This window comes from Enhydra lutris, unplaced genomic scaffold, assembly GCF_002288905.1.
Source record: "Enhydra lutris kenyoni isolate GAN:26980312 unplaced genomic scaffold, ASM228890v2 scaffoldscaffold50, whole genome shotgun sequence".
Taxonomy (NCBI): domain Eukaryota; kingdom Metazoa; phylum Chordata; class Mammalia; order Carnivora; family Mustelidae; genus Enhydra; species Enhydra lutris.
The window spans coordinates 15,709,600-15,728,960 of NW_019154134.1; the positions used below are offsets into that span (position 1 = coordinate 15,709,600).

At 38.1% G+C, this 19,361-nt stretch overlaps 1 protein-coding gene across 8 annotated transcripts in view; it reads left to right on the forward strand.

Moving 5' to 3' along the window:
• Positions 1–347: 347 nt before the first annotated feature.
• LOC111156877 (erbb2 interacting protein) overlaps positions 348–19,361 on the forward strand; it is a 130,586-nt gene continuing 111,572 nt past the window's right edge. For 4 of the 8 annotated variants that reach the window (XM_022517993.1, XM_022517995.1, XM_022517998.1 and 1 more), the window contains exon 1: positions 348–938. The gene's annotated coding sequence lies outside the window, so the exon portion shown is untranslated. The remainder of the gene's footprint in view (positions 939–19,361) is intronic. The other 4 variants (XM_022517997.1, XM_022517999.1, XM_022518000.1 and 1 more) reach the window with 1 other exon arrangement.

The following is a 19,361-nucleotide window of genomic DNA, read 5'->3' on the forward strand; positions in this document are numbered from 1 at the left end:
TCCCCTCGCAGTCTCTCGCTCGAGTGAATGTGGCGCGGCGGCGCGGGACGCAGCCTCGGCCCCTGCCGCGGCCCCGCAAGCTCGTGAGGAGACCCAGCCGCCGCCTGCCCCCACCCGCTGGGCTTCCCGGGGGAGCCGCCGCCGCCTGGGAAGAAGAACGAGGAGGGGAGCGAAGGGACGGCGGCGGGAAAACGGGAGAGGGAGAAGAGGGTTCGAGGGCGACTGGGAAAGGCGGAGAGGGACGGACGGAAGAACGGACGGCCCGACGGACTGCCCGGGGAGGGGGCCGCCATCGAGCTTGCCCGGCCCCTCGGCTCTGGCCCGGGGCGGCCGCGGCCGCGGCGGCGGCGGCGCGGACGAAGGGCGCGGCAGGCGCTATCGAGACAATAACCCCGCCGCCCGGCTCTGGGGGCGGCGGCGAGGAGGAGCTGGCGGCCTAGCGCGGCCGAGGCTCGCCCAGCGCCCCGGCGGCATCTTGGTACCCGCCAGCCGGACTCCGCCGCCGTCGGGTGTGCGGGGCGCGCCGGGCGCCCGGAGCTCGAGGCTCTACGCGGACGCCCCCTGCCCTCCCCCTCCCCGGCGCGCGCGGAGCTGGTTTTCCGGGTTCCCCTGGACCGAGCTGGATCCTGCTTCTGCGCCAAGGCAGGAAGTGAGTTTCGCACGGTAATTCCGGGCGGTGTCACGAGTGAAAAGTTTTTTTTCGTCGGAGATCCTAGTTGGGGCTGGGAAACTCCTGTCTTAAGTTGAGACCAGGAAACCAGCCCTCTTCCCAACCCCCTACGCCGAACCACCTACTCGTCCTACTGCGCGAGGCCACTCCACATCCGCTCTCACTGGAGAGAGAAATTCGGCTGGATCCAAAGTGACTAATGAAGGGAAGGAAATCATGTCTGGCGAAGCCTTGAAAGAGCTACCCTGAGACACTGCCCGACCGAAAGGTAATTTTCTCCACAAGTGAAGAGCTCTTGGGCCGGGAAGGAGAGGTACTTCAGGGTTTCTCACTTTTCCCCCACTTGCTCTAGATTAATCTTTCGTAGTGTCGAAGTGGATAGTCTTTCAATTGCTAAATATAAGTAGAACTGATTTTTCCCCCTTCTACCATCTGGACTGTGGTTACTTTAGAAGAGGTTGTAAGAATGCGGTGAGACGAAAAGTTTAAAGCAATCGGAAGAACGAGTGCCTTTGTTCAGCACTAGGTCCAGAAGTTTTAGTTTCCTAAAATATATACAGTGTATATATTTTATTTATTAAGTTATCGAACCTGGCAACTCCGGTTTTGGAAAAAAGTTAGGTCGCTGCACCGAGGGATTTACTGTTGTTGAGATGGCTGCCACATTTGTTTATACTTTGGCCGATTATTTGACTTTTGCGTTAATTGTATATAGAGGTTTTGTTTTGTTTTTAGTTGCAGCCCTTAGAAACGTATTTGGTTGGATTTTATAAACAAACTTTGCCATACTTAGTCCTTTTTTAAGGTGGGAGATGTATTTCTTCAGTAGCTGGCTCCTTTTCGGACGTTTACAATCTCAATGATACTTGTTTGGTTAATCGAAAGGAAGGAAGTATCTGCTTAATTTTTCTTGTAAGTGACCTAGGAAGGAGAAGGAGAAAGTATTATGGGTAAAGAGTTGTAATTAAAAAACAAAAACAAATACACCCTAAGTAGTCTGATCTTTTAGGACTCCTCCGTAGTTAAGAACAGAATATATAAAGGAAAGTAAAACGCTTAAAACGATTTTTATGGAGGTCTTATTGACTATAATAAACATCAGTTCTCTTACTTTAGTACTTTATTTACATTTTTGTATTGGTCCAAATGTTTTGGCTGGTTCTGTCTAGTAAGTGATAGGTGCCTAACCTGGTGGCAGGAAATTAGTGAAACATGGGAGACATTCCACCGGTCAGAGTTATAAACACTTCTGAACCAATCGGTAGTCCTTAAAGAAAAAACTAGTTTGTTCACAACAAACACAAACGGCTTTTTGATTGGTGTCTTATTTATTATTATTTTAAAAAGATTTTATTTATTTGACAGAGAGATCACAAGTAGGCAGAGAGGCAGGCAGAGAGAGGGGGAAGCAGGCTCCCGCTGAGCAGAGAGCCGGATTCGGGGCTCGATCCCAGAGATCATGACCTGAGCTGAAGGCGGAGGCTTAACTCAGTGAGCCACCCAGGCTCCCCTGGTTGGTGTTTTAATATGTCTTATTTTTTTTTTCCCTTAAACTGTGGTAAAGAAGGTGAAACATAATACCGTGCTTTGGAATAAATATTAAATGAGTATGGCATCCTGTTGATAGGTATATCTTAACTGTAAATTAATATTTAGTTTGCTCATGCTACTCCATGAAAAATAGTTGACATTCTTTAGTTGAAAAAAAAGATAGCTTTTGAAGAGCAGGACCAAATTATTTCACAGCTTGTTTATTATGTTAAGTACATTTCCAAAATGGGATTCTCTTAACTATTATTATATATTTTGATTTTTTTCCCCTCAGAGTGTAGTCTCTGAAGGTCGTTTTTAAAAATTTATCATTTATTTATTTGTGTTGGTAAGGTGGTGAACCATCAAGTCATTCCTGTTAAGTCAGAATAGCTTTATGAAGGAATTTAAAAGTCTAGAAGTGATCTGCTTTATGATTTGGGACATAATATTAAGCAACGAAAGAGGTTATTCTTGGACATCGGAAGGAGCAGAACAAAATAAATGGCATTGAACTTCAGTTTCCTTATATGGCTTCTACTTGGCCTCAGAGCAACAGAGCCTTAATAGAGCAAGTCTTTTGTAGAAAATTATCACTCTGTGAAGATGTTTCTCTGCATTAGTAAATTTTACAAGTGAGAAGTATTGTAGCACTTGAAAGTGACTGCTTAAATCCGTTTTTAGATAAAGTTCTTGATTTTTTTTTTTTATTTTGAGCATCAGTAGTATGTTTAGATGCAGAGAGCACACTTTAAAAATGTGAAATGTTCACCCTTGTAGAACCTTGGATTCCTTTTGTACCATCAAGACAAAATTCACTTTTTGGTTTACCTAGAATTCTGTTACTTCAGTACTGAATTAACGTAATGAATTTCAGGCCTTATACTATTGTCAAACTATACATATTTTCAAGCCTTATTTAAAATGTGACCTTAGGGTTTGAAAAGAGGTTACAGAAAGATGGTAAACAGTTGAAATATTCAAGTGGCTTTACATTTTGGATATTCTTCTTAGTATTCTTCTTCTATACTTCTTAGTCTTGTATGGGTTTTCTTAGATTAAATTGGTAAATCTGGAGTACTTCTAAACCTTTTGTTTACATTGCGCAAAGTACGTATTTAGTGGCACTATTTATGGAAAGTACTTAGGAGTTTTCAATAGCGATAAACTTAATCCTTCAATTAATTAATTCAAATATTACATTATAAAGTTCACTTGTTTCAGATCAAGATTTTGCAAACTTCTCATGTCTGAAAAGCTTACAGTGGTTCAAATATGGAAACCAGCTTTTTATTGCATGTTATTTCTTAATGAAGTGGTAGCTGTAGTTAGAGACATTTTACATATATCATTGGTAAATTTCTAAATTCACTTCTTTTAGAGATGCTGATATTGGACTCTTGGTAGTAAACAATACCTTACTTTAAGAAACACTTAAAAATTTCAGAAAATTAAGTGCATCTTTCAGCATTTATTTTAAATAATTGCTCATAGATAACATAATTTAGACTTTAAGCTGTTTTGGCTAGGAATAGATTATGGCAGTGTTCATAAAGTATTTGGGTTTATGCAGAATTTTAATGATGCTGGATAGCAAAGTAATTCTCTTTTTTGAGTGCTGCTTAGCTAGATTCTTTTTAAACACTTTGTTGCTTGCATTTTTTTGTTTTGTTTTGTTTTGTTGTTGTTGTTGTTGCTTGCATTTTTGTTTTGACTCTTTCCTTTGCCTATTTCCCTATTAGATGCTTGGAGGGGGTGGTGGTGGTAAGAACACCTGTGTTGTAAATTCTAAAGAGGTCTTTATCTTTTCCTTTCTTGACAACATAAATTGTACTTGTGCAAAATAGATTTTTCAGTTTTTGCATGCAGGCTGTTTGCTCATGCCATAGAAACGAATACGTGAATTATACTTTACAGTACATACTTCTGAATTTTGTAAGGAAAGAACTCAGCACTTCTGCCTCCAAGTTTTCTTTGACTAGACATTTTTTTGTTTCTTTCTTGGTGCCTCTCATAACTAACTCTTGAACGATACTACACCCATTTTTCAGATTTACCTTTAGTTTTCTCCTCTGTCTTAGGTTTCCTAGTTGTAAAATAGGAATCTAGCTGTTATTATGCTTTGTCTTCTCATTTCTTTAGCTTCCTATTTTTTGTAGTTTGCTTCATTTACTTCCTCTATTTTCTCCATGTTCAGCTATTTCTTGATTATGTGTTGCTCTTTCCCTCTTTTCTAAACTTTATGAGTCCATGCTCATCACCTAAAAAAACTGTTCACAACATGAATAGAAAAAATTTATTTGCCCCATTTAATTGTAAATCTCACTTTTGCATTGCCACTCAGTTTACATGCCAGTATTATAACCAGATACTCATAATAGATTTTTTAATTTATGTTTCCTGAACTTTTTTTTTTTTTTAAATATCCACAGAATTACCTCTGTTAAGATCAGGTTGTTATGTACTCCTTTATTAAGACACTGTAAACCCCTATACCTTTTTGTTTCATTATGCTTTTGGCTTTTTTAAAACATATAAGCTAGGGCGCCAGGTGGCTCAGTCATTAAGCAGCTGCCTTCGGCCCAGGTCATGATCCCAGGATTCTGGGATCAAGTCCCACATCCGGCTTCCTGCTCAGCAGAGAGCCCACTTCTCCCTCTCCCTCTGCCTGCCGCTCTGCCTACTTGTGCTATCTCCCTGTTAAATAAATAAATAAATAAATAAATAAAATCTTAAAACACACACACAAGCTTATATCTCTGTATTTTTCTTCTCCATTTGTCCCTTTCCTTTCTGTCCTATCCCTCAGGTTAGATGTCTTTTCTCTCAGTGTCCCTAAAATTTTGAAATTCCCTTCCTTTGTTTGTTTTTATAAAATAAGCATGGTGGAATTCTGTCACTCACTTTATTCTTGTCACTGGAATTTTTGTTTCAGGTACCATTGGGTGAAGGCCTTGCCAGGCTTTATAAATGGTAGTATGTAAGACAGTAGAAAAGATTATCTAAAAATTAAGTTAATAAAAGAAGACTGTTTATCTGAAGAATACCTGTGATTTTAGGTATATAGAATGTAGTAGAAAAAGTAGGAAATAATTTTAAAAAGTAATCAAAATGGGTGTAATAACATCTGGGGGCATCAGTTCTATGGCCATCCTTATTCAGAACCCATTTACTTTTGTACATAGTGAGTGGTTTCCTGGCTTGTTACTTTATTAGAATGGGTGAGAAAGGGCTATGGCAACATCCTTAAGTTCCTCAGAGGGAATAGGAAAATGGAAAGAAGGCTGAATAACTTAGGAAGCAGAATAGTCTTTGACAACTTGCTTTGGGACAGTGTGCCTTATACAGTTCATTTGTCCTTAGGAGAATTCACTCTATTTTTTAAAAAAAATTTTAAAAGAGTTTATTTATTTATTTGACAGAGAGATCACAAGTAGGCAGAGAGGCAGGCAGAGAAAGAAAGAGGGAAGCCGGCTCCCCGCTGAGCAGAGAGCCTGATGCAGGACTTGATCCCAGGACCCTGAGATCATGACTTGAGCCAAAGGCAGAGGCTTAACCCACTGAGCCACCAAGGTGCCCATAGAATTCACTCTATTATAGCACAGTATAATTATAAGTAATAGTAGTAGACCTAAGGCAACTATTCCAAATTTTTTGGTCTTAGGATCCCTTTATACTCTTAAAATTACTAAGAAGTCCCATAAAGCTTTGTTTTATGTGGGTTATATTTACTTTATTTCCCATATTAAAAATTCCTAAATATCAATTAATTTGTTTAAAAAAACATAAATCTGGGGTGCTTGGGTGGCTCAGTCGGTTAGGCGTCTGCTTTCGTCTCAGGTTGTGATCCCAGGGTCCTGTGATTGAGCTTCTGGCTCCTGCTCAGTGAGGAGCACCTGCTTCTCCCTCTCCCTCTGTCCCCCTCTTGTGCATGTGCATGCATGCACATACTCTCTCAAATAAATAAAATCTTTAGAAAGAATAAATAATATATAAATCATAGTTTGTTATCATGACATTGATGTAATAAAACAAGAACAATTTTTCAAAACAAATGGTAGCAGAATGAGGGACATTGTCAAATATTTTTGCAAGTCTCCTATGTCTGGTTAAATAGAAACAGCTTGGTTCTCACATCTACTTTTATATTTAGTCTGTAGTAAGTTGTTTTGGTTGAAGTATATGAAGAAAATCCAGGATTATACAGAGAAGTGATTGGAAAAGGAAGGAGTATTTTCAACCTTTTTTTTTAAATTGTGGATGATATTCCTTGATACCACACCAAAAAATTTTTTTTTGTAAAGATTTTATTTATTTGTCAGAGAGAGAGCGCGCAGGCAGGGGGAGCAGCAGCAGAGGCAGAGGGAGGAGACTCCCCATTGAGCAAGGAGCTCAATATGGGACTCCATCCTAAGACCCTGGGATCATGACCTGAACTGAAGGCAGACACTTAACTGAATGAGCCATCCAGGTGTTCCCACACCAGAATTTCTTAAAGGATAGCTGCAGTGTCTAATGTGGCACTGTATCAGGGAATTTTTGATTCTTGTTACCTGAAAATCCATTAGTTTATCTTGCACTTTGAATCTTTTATCTGTGCATAATTTCATGACATCCTGTAATGGTTGTTGGAGAAATACTGGTTCATTGAGTTCTATTTACATTTTTGAGAATTTGATATATTTCATTAGGTAGTAGAAAACAAAAGAAAAATTATTAATATCACCACTAATTTCATTTGTGAAGTTGTCAAAATCAGGGTAACAGGTAAACATTTCTGAATTTTCACTTGGAAGTTTGAATATTAATCATTGGTAACAAATACTGTTAGTGTTTTTCCCTTGCAGTTGCAGGCATACTTGGTTTATTTTTGAGAAAATGTCTGCCAGATTCCTAAGTCTACAAGCATAGTTTGTCATCTGTTCTTTTAGGTCAAAGTGGTGTTTCATGAGAAAAAAGCTAATTTAGCTTACAATTTGAAGTAAATAAACAAGTGCTTTTCCTCAGCATTGCCATTCCTTCACATAAAATGTTTAAAAGACATGTATTAAAGAGTTGACATTTAATAAAACTATTTTATACTGCTTTATTAAAGATATTAAGTGAATGTGGCATTTAAAAAGAAATCTGGGAATTAACTGTAGAGAACAGATTGATGGTTACTGGAGGGGAGGTGGGCAGGGGATGGCTTCAACAGGTTATGGGTATTAAGGAGGGCACTTGTGATAAATCACTGAGTTCTGCACCTGAAACTAATACTGCTCTGTATGTTAACTAGATGGAACTTAAATAAAAGCTTCAAGGAAAAAAGATATCTGGGAATATGCAGTGGTGTTCATATAGCTTAATGCCAGTGGTTTTGCCCTAAGGTGCTAGAAGTTTTACCCATTGGATTTTTGCTGCATACCTGTTAATGTAATAGGAAAGGATACATGATGTTTCAGTATAATTGTGAAAATTGTTTTGATCTTAAAGAATCTTTCCAAGTGTCTGAGGACTTCTAAGGCCCAAGGAGTGCACTCTATACTTTGAAAACTTAGATGAATGTTGAGATTTATGGAGCTTTCATTACTTCCTTTGATTTGTGCTCCTGCATGTGTGGGGTGTGTGTGTGTGAGTGTGTGTCTTCTAGTATTACACTCTGAAAGAATCCTGGGGCTTGACATTTTATTTTAGTTCACCAATTTAGCCTTCACTTATTTTCAATTGCTTTATTTAGTGGGAAGGATAGAGTTTCTGGAACTCTTGCTTTTTCATGGGAGTTGATTTTTTAGAGAGAGGGATCCAGAGCACATGTGCGATGGCAGGGGGTAGGTACAGAGGAAAAGGGAGAGAGAATTTTTTTTTTTAAGATTTCATTTATTTATTTGACAGATCACAAGTAGGCAGAGAGGCAGAGAGAGGGGGAAGCAGGTTCCCTGCTGAGCAGAGAGCCTGATGTAGGGTTTGATCCTAGGACCCTGGGATCATGACCTGAGCTGAAGGCAGAGGCTTTAACCTACCGAGCCACCCAGGCGCCCGGGGGCGGGGGCGGGGGGGGGGCGGATCTTAAGCAGGTTCCGTTTTCAGTGTAAAGCCAGGATGCAGCGCTTGATCTCATATTCCTGAGATCATGACCTGAGCTGAAATCAAAAGTTGAATGCTTCACCAACTGAGCCACCCAGGCATCCCATAGGAGTTGATTTTTAATTTTAGTTGTATTTTTTATTTACTTGTAACCTGTTGAATCTCTGAGATAAAACTTTTACATTGTCTTCTGTTTCCTCCATTAGCAGTATAGGAGATTTTATCTTACTGTACTTGGTATATCCATCATGCTTCTAGTTTTTTCTCACGTTTGATTTTTCATTGTGGTTATTGCTTTGTATTATGATCCAGATTGTATGGTATTGGTCATTTCATGGTATTCTCCCAGCCCATGTGAATCCCTGTTATTCTGGCTTTGGTATATTTAGTTAGCTAATGGCTTTCTCCTTTAGGGTATGTGGGTAGTTTGTCCTCTTACAGGTGTTTCCTTTCCCTCGGAGATAATATTCCCGTTTTCACAGTTATACTGCCCAAGTGTCAGAAATCCCACAGTATAAAGTGCTTGCTGGAGGCCTTAACCATGCAGCTATTCTTCTATGGTTTTATTACCTGGGTTACTGCCCAGGACACACTTCTCACAATCCTCCTTGCTAAGAAAACTTACTCTTTTTGGAGATCCCACTTCGTTTTGTATTTGGTTCCTCAGATGTGTTGTGGTTTGTTGTCATCCCTTCCCTTCCCCCCTTTCACTTCTCAACAAATTCCATTCTGTGTTGTTATCTGTAGATAAACTCTTCTCTGGTACTGCTACAGATTTTTCAGTAAGATTTCTTTCATGTTTAAAAGTTTAGAATAATGACAAATATACACAAAAGTTGAAAGCATAGTAACAAAAACCTTTCTTGTCCCTGACATATATGACAGTATGTTGCCCACCTGATCGATACTCCATTACCCCCAAATACTTTTTTATTTTATTATCTACAAACAGGGACATTATCCTATGTAATGACTTTATAACTGTCAAAATTAGGAAGTTAACAAGGACTACATTCCCCACATCTAAATAATTACCAGTGTCCCCCACGTCTTTTAGAGCAAAAAGACCCACACGACAATCTTACATTACATTTAGTTGTCATGTCTTTAGTCTCTTTTATTCTGGAACAGTTTCTGTGTTTACTTTCAAGGACTTGACTCTTTTCAAGATTGTAGATCTAGTTATTTTGTAGAATATCCCTTAATTCTATTTCTGTGATGTTGTTATGATTAGATCTTTGATTAGATTTTGTGATTAGATTTAGATTTTTATGATTAGGTCTTTGGAAGGGTTATCATGGAAGTGATGTTGCATTCTTTTCATTGCCTTTTATCAGGTCATAGGCAATTTCAGTTGTCCCATTATTGATGAGAGTCATTGATTATGCGATTATGGTTGTAACTACCAGATTCCTCTTATGTCAAGGTATTCTTTCCTCACTTGCAATTAATAAATATTTTGGGGTAGGTACTTTGGAACTATGTAAACATTTTCTTCTTTATTTATCATTATTTTTAAAGATTTTATTTATTTATTTGACAGACAGAGATCACAAGTAGGCAGAGAGGCAGGCGGAGAGACAGGAGGGTGTAGGCTCCCTGCTGGGCAGAGAGCCCCATGTGGGGCTCCATCCCAGGACCCTGGGATCATGACTGAGCCGAAGGCAGAGGCTTTAACCCACTGAGCCACCCAGGCACCCCTTCTTTATTTTTAACTTATTCATTTATTTACATCACCAAACTATTATATTCACTGGGTTATAATCCATTATCATTTGTTTTGATATTCAGATGTTCTGGATTTGGGTGGTGAGAACCCCTTCTAGCTGGCTTAATTTCTTCTTTCTTTTTGATACAGTTCTTCCTCCTTGAGCCCTTCTTGTATCCAGCACAATATGGTGTTCTAGAGTTACCATTAAACTTGCTCCGGTAATTTTTAGTGAAAAATGGTACTTAGAAGCCAAGATCTGGGCACTTCTTGTCTTTGTTGCTTCTTGGGGTATTGCTGCTCCCAGGCCGCCTTAAATGCATTAAGCTAGGGGATATTTTTATCTGCACACGTACACATTCACATTTATGAATATATTTCAGTAAATATAGGATGGTTTCTCAGTGATACATTTCATTTTAATTCAGTACCACAGGGTTCATTCTCATGTTGTCCCCTTTCCATAGTTGTAATTTATCTCTGATAGTGAGTACTAGTTTTGTTTCTATACTTTTTTTTGATGAGGGAGCTGTGGTAACATGTTTTCAGACAGACATTTTCAGACAGAAGTCAAGTCCCTGTAGTCAAATTAATTTTCAAAGTATTTCTAAAGGGATACAATTCTAAAGTATAATGTTTGGTACAATACATTTAGGTGAAATATTTCATTCCTTGGTAATCACACGTTACTGTGTGAAAGGTGGATGGAAAGAATCGTGTTCTTATTGTCTACATTGGCTGCATCCTGATGAAAGTAATGTTGAAGCTCAATTTTAGTTGAGTGCAGTAATTTTGATATAACTATGCTTTCTGCATTGAGGTTATATTGTTTGTAAGACTCCAAAGTTTGGCATACATATCTATCTTTCTGATAACGGTGTCCTTGGAATTTCAAACCTTAGACTAAATCTAGAGTCTGGATTGGATGGCGGGGCGGGATGAAGTGGTTTTATTTGTATTAGGTGTAAATGTAAGAAACGTATAATCTCCCTGCCAAGGCTTTTACTTAGCCTAGGAAAGAATTGGTTTAACTTCCCCATCCTTAGAGATTTTGAAGTGATTTAAGAAGTGTACTGGCATGGCATCTGGGCGGCTCAGTCAGTTAAGCATCTGCCTTCAGCTCAGGTCATGATCCCAGGGTCCCGGGGTTCAAGCCCCACATCCGGCATTCTGCTCAGCGGGGAGCCTGCTTCTCCTTTTCCCTCTGTCTACTGCTCTGCCTATTTGTGCTCTCTCTGTCAAATAAATAAATACCATCTTAAAAAAAAAAGAGAAGAAGAAGAAGTAGTAGTGTACTGGCATTTCTTTTTGTGATTAGAATTAAGATTTGCTTTCAGTCTTCTAGGAAAAGATAAGGATCCTGGAAGCAGCAAATGGATTCTTTGGGTGCCCTGTTAATCTTTGGGGATTTCAAAAGATTTTGTTCATTATCCTGGGACTAACTGAAGAGTAACAGAGACTGTGAATAGTAGATGCACTTTGATTTGTCAGAGACACTTGATATCAACCTAGTGTCTTGTCTGCTCTTGTGAAAATGATCCCCAAGCCAGAAACCCTGGGAGTCTTCTTCCTGACCTTAGTTACTGAAGTCAGTACTACTTCTATCAGTTCTTTCTTTTAGGTATCCGTAGACCAAGTTATTTTAGGGTAGGCTAGAAAGGCTAGATAAGGTACAAGCAGTGTGAGGCTTTGGTAGGCAAAGGGCTAAAACAATTACGTTTTTTTTTTTTATTATAAATATTCAATACAGAAATATATAGCAAATGAAAAAATTTTCCATAATCGCATCTTCCAGATATTCTGTTATTAGTGTGTGTATTTTTATGAATACTTCAGTGTGTATTCCATCATTTCACTGTTCATGTATATACATGTATAAGTATTTTTAAATATAAATGGGAGATATGTTTCAATTATATATATCAATTATATATTTAGAGATCTAGTAGGTATGTATATGTGTTAATTAGCATTATGGTTGTTATACATACAGTACTATACAGAATATATGTTTATTCTCTATTTTTTTGCACATAAATGTTTGCACTTTTATTTGCTTTTTTTCTGCCAGATAAATACCCAAAGTTTATTTGCTATGTATGTAATTCTAATTGATTGATAGAAGCAAATTCCCTCTGAAGATATTGTATCAATTTACACTTTCACAAATAATATGTAAGCATACCTTTCTAAGTGCATTCTTGAACACATTGGATATTAGCTGTCTTAAAATAGTTGTGCAAATCTGAGACAGGTAGTAAAGTATAATAGGTAAGAACATAAGCTTTGGAGTCAGAGTGCCTAGATTTAAATCTGCTTACTAACTGACATTGGCAAGTTCATTGTCAGAATTCTTTTAAGCATATTACATTTTTGTATGCCTTTTGTGTTTCACATGGATTTAATTGGTTTATTGCTTGTATGCTATTGGGTTATATAGGAGTTTAAATTTTGATATAGTCGGGCACCTGTGTGGTTTAGTGGGTTAAGCCGCTACCTTCAGCTCAGGTCATGATCTCAGGGTCCTGGGATCAAGTCCCGCATCAGCCTTTCTGCTCATCGGGGAGCCTGCTTCCCTCTCTCTCTCTGCCTGCCTCTCTGCCTACTTGTGATCTCTCTCTGTTAAATAAATAAATAAAATCTTTAAAAAAAATTTTTTTATGTAGTCAGATTAATCATCTTTATGCATTTATGGGTTTAATGATATTCTTGAAAAGGATTTGTGCTAAGATTATAAATAAAATAACCTAAGTTTTTGGCTTAAGTAGTGAGACAATCATCTGGATTTATTCTTAAGATATTCTTAAGATATTAAGATAATATTACCATTTGTTGGGTAAATCTTCTTTTTACCTGTGAAATTCTATCTTTATCAATAGTATATTCCCAAATATACTTAATTAATGTCAAGATTTTTGTTTTTGTTATGGTAATACTATATTGTCTTGATTTTTTTTTTTTCCCTTCATTATGGTATGCTTAATACCTGAAAGTTTTGGATTATCGGGGTGCCCGGATGGCTCAGTCGTTAGATGTCTGCCTTTGGCTCAGTCATGATCCCAGAGTCATGGGATCGAGCTCGCCCTGGGATCCCTGCTCTTCAGAAAGCCTGCTTCTCCCTCTCCCACTGCCCCTGTTTGTGTTCCCTCTCTTGCAGTGTGTGTGTGTCTCTCTCTGTCAAATAAATAAATAAAATCTAAAAAAAAAAAAAAAATAAGGTGTCTTATCACCTTATTTTTGTTTTTAAAGATTTTATTTATTTATTTATTTATTTGGGAGAGAGAGCTTGCATGCATATGCATGCAGGGGGAAGGGCCGAGGCAGAGGGAAAGAGAAACCCCAGCAGACATGATGCTGAATGTGGAGCCTGACCTGGAGCTTGACCTAACCATCCTAAGATCATGACCTGAGCCAAAATCAAGATTCAGTTGCTTAGACAACTGAACCACCCAGGCACCACTATCAGTCTGCTTTAAAAAGAATTTTCCAGATGGACTTGAGTCATTATAAGTTCTAAATGCTTCTTGCTGTGTTGATGGAGAATCGCTTCTTGGCCTTTTGGCTAAGATCAAGTATGGTTCTTGACTGAGAGTGATTTGAGTTCATAGATTACTTAGGAAGTAATTGATACCTCTAAAATAGCATGTGTCTTTATAGGAAGGTGAGTTTTCCATTTATTTAATAGTTTATGCCTTCCAGTGGTGTTTATGATTTTCTTGTTGTCAAATCCATGTTTCTTATTAGTATGCATTTTTTATTTATTTTATTTTATTCTATTTTAAGATTTTATTTATTTATTTGACAGAAGGAGATCACAAGTAGGCAGAGAGGCAGGCAGAGAGAGAGAGGAAGGGAAGGAGGCTCCCCGCTGAGCAGAGAGCCCAACAGGGGGCTCGATTCCAGGACCCTGAAATCATGACCTGAGCCGAAGGCAGAGGCTTAATCCACTGAGCCACCCAGGTGCCCTAGTATGCATTTAAAAAATATATATTTTATTTATTTGACATAGAGAGCACAAGTAAGGCGAGCAGTAGGCAGAGGGAGAGGGAGAAGCAAAGAGCCGGATTCCTGATTTGATCCCAGGGGCCCTGGGATCATGACCTGAGCTGAAGGCAGACACTTAATCCACTGAGCCACCCAGGTGCCCCTAGTATGCATATTTCTTGTAATGATAAAGAAATGCGTATATTTTTTGCTGTGTTTATTTCCACAAAGTTAATAGAGGAAGGGCGAGAGCTGTTGCTGTTGTGAATGAATTTCATTAATTGTATTCTTATCTGGATATAAAATAGAGGAAGGAGATTGATTTTTCATATGTATCACCTACTGTATTCTGAATACTTGAAAAAATTGCTAATAGATTTTTAGTCATGTACTTAGATCTAGGTATATAATTTATTGCACTTGTCAAAGTACTATTTATTTTCAATTGAATAGTAAATATATTAATTAAATAATATATTCTAACATTTAACCCATCTTTTTAACTACAAAAATTTTTTGAAGTTTTTATTTAAATACCAGTTGGTTAATATACAGTGCACTGTTAGTTTTAGGTGTACGATATGGAGACTCAACACTTCCGTACATCACCCTGTGCTCATCATAGCAAGTGTACTCCTGAATCCCCATCACCTGTTTCACCCATCTGCCCTACCCTAACCTCCCTTCTGGTGTAACTATTAGTTTGTTCTTTATTAACTGCAGAATTCTTCCCTCACTTGCCTTACATTGTTTGAGACCATCCACTAATGTTAGGGTAGCAGTGTGATTAATTTAGTCTTCATTAGTGGGATAGGTAGTTTTTATTGCTGCCCAGGACCTTCCATTTAATCAGACTGTATTTGCTTTCTTTAGCATTGTTTGGCTGTGGGAATGGAAAGGACAAAATGTAATTTGCTAAACTGAGTGCGACTTGTTAGAGAAATAAAAATCCTTGGGTTGATAGAAGTTGTCTTTTACTGTAGTTCTGCCCCTTAATTGCCTCTTGAGGGTATTTTCAAGTATTACTTGACTGGCTTCATGAACTCTCTTGTTTCTTAACAAGAAAAAAAATAATTCTAATTATAAACATTTTCCTTGAATTGCTTAGTACTTAGTATGATGCATAGTAATAATTATGGATACCATTAAATGGCAGTTATTTTGGTCCTTTGATTATAATAGTAAATTCTCTACTTAGGTAGTTTATACACATAAAAAATGTTTTTGTCAGTTGATATGTTTCACTGGCTTATTAACCTTATTCTTCCCTGTAATATAATTAATAGGTAATTTGGGTGTGAGTGAAAGATATGTTCCCCAGAATGCTTATATTTTCCTCATATTTAATGGGATTTATCTCTGAAAATGACTAACTTAGAAAATAGTCTAGTCTAGATACCCCCCTATCTTTTTTTTCTTTTTTTAATTAGCAGAAAGGGAAACTATTGGCCTAGATGGGGAATTGAAATCCTAGAGGTAATTTAGTTTGTTAGTGATGTAAATGAGGTTTGAAAAATAAATGCAGTTTTCCTGACTGTATTGATTTTTCTTTTTTTTTTTAAATTTAAATTTAGTTAGCTAACATATAGTACATCATTAATTTCAGATGTACTGAAATTAGCTTTCCTAGGTATTTTTTGAAATATACATTTTCTTTAGAATAGCACTGTTTGGGATGCCTTGGTGGCTCAGTTGCTTAAGTGTCCGCCTTTGGCTCAGGTCATGATCCCAGGGTCCCAGGATGGAGTCCCATGAGCAGAGAGCCTGCTTCTCCCTCTGTCTGCTGCTCCCCCTGCTTGTGTGCATGTGCACTGTCTCTCTGACAAATAAATAAAATCTTAAAAAAAAATAGAATAGCACTGTTTTTCGTGCCAGATGTTTATTTTTTGCCTTTTAATTTTCACCCCTCCCAGCTTTATTGAAATACCATTGACATATAATATTGTGTAAGTTTATGGTGTACAGTGTGTTGATTGCCTCCAGTGTGTTAGCTGACACTTTCATCACAGCACATAATTTTTTTCTTAACAATTGTCAAATATGTAACACTGTGTTAACAGTAAAATCTATCACAGTGCTATGCATTAGATCCCCAGAACTATACTTTTCTTCCCCCTCAGAACCATACTTAACTGGAAGCTAGAATAACAATATTTTCTGAATATTTTTAATAGGTATTGTAGAAAAACAAGTTCTAGGTTCATGCAAATGATGAAACCTTGAATGAATAAACCCACCCCCCTCCCTTGGCAGATGCCAGTTTGTCATAGATGATCATTTTTAAATTTAGAAATAACTGGAATACAGCTCATTTTACAAAAAATAAAAATGACATCCATATTTGAGCCAAGAGGATCTATGGAAAGATTTATCCTAAAGCAGTATGTAATTGGTAATCTCAAAAAAAATTTTTTTTAATTTATTTTTTTGAGAGAGAGAGAACACAAGCCAGCAGAGCAGCAGAGGGGGTGGGAGAAGCCACTGATCAGGGAGCCTGACAGGGGTCTGGATCCCAATACCACCAGATCATGACCCGAGCTGAAGGCAGAGGCTCAACTGACTGAGCTAGTCCCTGTAATCTCAAATTTTAAAGAAACAGACTACTTTTTGAGTAGTTTCAGATTTTCAGAAAAATTGAGAAGGAAGTATGGAGTTGCCACCTACTCCATTAGTGTTTTCCCTTTAACTGACTGGTACATTTGTTGCAATTGGTGAACCAATATTGTTAACTTTTTTTTTTTTTTTAAAGATCTTGTTTATTTATTTGACAGAGATCACAAGTAGGCAGAGAGGCTTGCAGAGAGAGAGAAGGGGAGAAGCAGGCTCCCTGCTGAACAGAGAGCCTGATGTGGGGCTTGATACCAGGACCTTGGGATCATGACCTGAGCCGAAGGCTGAGGTTTAACCAACTGAGCCATCCAGGCACCCCTGTTGTTAACATTATTAACTCAGTTTACATAAGGGTTTACTCTTTGTGATGTACATTCTATGGGTGGTTTTGTTTATTATTATTTTTTTTTAAATTTTATTTATTTATTTGACATAAAGCAAGAGCAGGAGCAGGGCAGAGAAAGAGGGAGAGGGAGAAACAGACTCTCTGCAGAGCAGGAAGCCTGATGTGGGACTCAATCCCAGGAGCGGGGGATCATGACCTGAGCTGAAGGCAAAGGCTTAATGGACTGAGCCACCCAGGTGCCCTCGTTTTGTGGGTTTTGACTAATGTGTAAGGACTTGTGTCCACCATTGTTGCTAATGATAGCAGCAGCTTATTCATTGTTGACAGTTTATGGGTAAGTGAAATTAATGACAGCAACATTATATAGAATGAGAGGGAGGAACTGGGAATATTCTAAGAATTCTCTTTTATAATGCTCCACATTACTTGAGAAGATCAAATTACTTTTACTGGCATATATGTAGGAATAATGCAATGCAGAATGTAAAACTACCTGTATTGAATATTTGGAAGCTGATTTTTATTTTTTTTATTTTTTTAGAGATTTATTTATGTATTTATTTGACACAGAGAGAGAGCCTAAGTAGGCAGAGAAGCAGGCAGGCGGCGGGGGGGAGGCGGGGAGCAGGCTCCCTGGTGAGCAGAAAGCCCAATGTGGAACTCCATCCCAGGACTCTGAAATCATGACCCGAGCCAAATGCAAAGGCTCAACCCACTAAGCCACCCAGGCGCCCCTGGAAGCTGATTTTTGAAGAAATTATAAACTTTTGGTAATTCATGTCCAGTTTCTAGAAAAATAAAATTTAAATATTGACCTGTTTGAGAAATTCTGAGAAATAAGCACAATTATAGATGAAAGTGGGAGCATTCTCATCGTTAAATTTTTTAATGATTGTTCTGCAACTCCTACTTGGCTTCTTTCTACACATTATCACCCATCAAGTCCAACTGAAGTACCACTGTTTCCCCTGAAGCTTCCTCAGGTATTTAAGTTTTCCTTTCTTTGGATTTATAACTTAAAAATTTTTTTGAATTGTGGTAAAAAACATAATTTACTGCTCTAATGATTTTTAAATGTACAGGTCAATATTAAGTCTACATTTTTGTTCATTAATCATCACTATTTTTAGAACTCTTCTAATTGCAACTGTATATGCATCAAACAGTAACCTCCCCTTCCTTCCCTCTTCTTCCCAGCCACTAGCAACCACTATTGTACTTTCTGTCTCAATGATTTTGACTAAAGTGCCTTATAAAAATGGAATTGTACAATGTTTGTCCTTTTGTGTCTGGCTTATTTTACTAACCATGATGTTCTTGAAGTTCATCCATGTTGGGGCACCTGGGTGGCTCAGTTGGTTAAGTGACTGTCTGGCTCAGGTCATGATCCTGTAGAGTCCCTAGGATCGAGTTCTGCAGTGGGCTCCTCACTCAGCAGGGAGTCTGCTTCTCCCTCTGACTCTTTCCCCTCTCATGCTCTCTCTCTCTCAAATAAATAAAATCTAAAAAAAAAAAGTTCATCCATGTTGTAGCATGTATTACAGTTTCCTTTTTAAGGTGAATATTCTATTGTATATACCACATTTTTCTTAACTATTTATGTCAGCGGACACTTGGTTTGTTTCCACATTTTTGCTCTTGTAAATAATGCTGCCATAAAAATGTGTATCTCTCTGAGACCCCACTTTTAAATCTTTTGATTATATACCCAGAAAGGGAATTGCTGGGTCATATGATAATTTTTATTTTATTTTATTTTATTTTTGGCGGAACTACTACATTGTTTTCCACAATGGCTGTACTATTTTACATTCCCATCAACAGTGCACAAGGGGTAAAATTTCAGTGTATCCTTGGCAACACTTATTTTCGGGTTTTTTTTGTGTGTTTTGGATAGTAGCCATCCTAATGGGTATGAGGTAGTATCTCACTGGAGTTTGTTGTTGTTTTGTTGTTGTTGTTTGTTTTGTTTTTAAGTAATCTCTACACCCATTGTGGGACTCAGACTCAAACCCTGGGATCAAGAGTAACATGCTTTACCAACTGAGCCAGCCAGCTGCCCCTCTCATTGTAGTTTTGATTTGCTTTTTCCTAATGACAAATGATACTGAACATCATTTCACGTGCTTACTGGCCATAAGCACTTTTCATGTGCTTATTTGACATCTTTGGAGAAATGTGTGTTCAAGCCCTTTTCTCATTTTTGAATCAGGTTGTTTCGTTCTTGAGATCTAGGAGTTCTCTGTATTCTGGGTATTAATCCTTTACCAGATAGATGATTTGCACATATATTCTCCCATTTTGTGGGTTGCTTTTCTTTTCTTTCTTTTTTTTTTTTTTAACACCCTGTGGATAATGGCTTGTTGTACACAGATTTAAAAAAAAAATTTTTTTTAAGGGGCACCTGGGTGGCTCAGTGGGTTAAAGCCTCTGCCTTCGGCTCGGGT